Source organism: Octopus bimaculoides, chromosome 11 (genome assembly GCF_001194135.2).
Source record: "Octopus bimaculoides isolate UCB-OBI-ISO-001 chromosome 11, ASM119413v2, whole genome shotgun sequence".
NCBI lineage: Eukaryota > Metazoa > Mollusca > Cephalopoda > Octopoda > Octopodidae > Octopus > Octopus bimaculoides.
Window position 1 is genome coordinate 16,930,638 of NC_068991.1, and position 1,151 is coordinate 16,931,788.

Below are 1,151 nucleotides of genomic sequence, written 5' to 3' on the forward strand. Positions count from 1 at the left end.
CTTATTTTGGAATTAAAATAAAAATGCTTTTTATTTTTGTGTTTTGTTTGACTATGTCTTTTTTACCCTACGAAGTCTTAGCTGCTGCCCCACAGTTTACTTATGGCATGTATACACACGTATGCACACAGATACAGACACACAGAGGCACAGACACTCACACACACACACACACACACACACACACACACACACTCTCTCTCTCTCTCTCTCTCTCTCTCCCACACGCACACATGCACACATACTCTCTCTCTCACACACACGTACTCACACACACTCTCTTTCTCTCTTTCTCTATCACACACACTCTTTCTCTCTTTCTCTATCACACACACTCTCTCTCTCTCACTTTCTCTATCACACACACTCTCTCTCTCTTCCTCTATCACACACACACACATTCTCTCACACACATACACACGCACTCACACACATGCATACACATACATACACGCTCACACATATACAGGACATGCATCTAAACATAGCAAAAGCTTACACATACATAAATATACAGACACACACACATATAGAAAACTTCATCGCACTTCAGTTTCCCTCTTAAACATTATAAACACGCAACGGAGGTCTTCGCGATTGCTCCAAACGCTAGTCTCCCCTTTCACTGACGATCTCTTCCGACTAACGCGCATCCTTAACGAGACAAAGACAGCATCTCAAAGACTGGCCTTTCTCTTCAGATCCAGAAAATATTCCAATCTCCAACAGCTACTAATTCTCTACAGAGCTCAGGAAAAAAACCACAATGAGGTACTGTTCTCGCATCTGTGATAAAATTAAAGCTATGCATATGTATGATGGACTCTCCCGTCCAAGGCGACACATGAGCGTTCAGCTTTTGCTGAACGGCCAGCACAAATGATCTGTTTATAATGATCAAATGTTCGTACCGCACATTAGCTCACTCTCTCCATCAAATCGACGTTGCCTGAACAGAGCACTGTATACCACGCGTCAGGTGTGGAAGTGATCGCAGAGTAACGTGAGATGAATCGATAAATCAAATAAAACACTGAGGTCGATGTAATCGATTAGTCCCCTCCCCACAAATTTCAGGCCCTGTGCCTTTAGTAGAAAGGATTATTATTGCAGTTGTTGTTGTTATTTTATATATATATATATATATATAT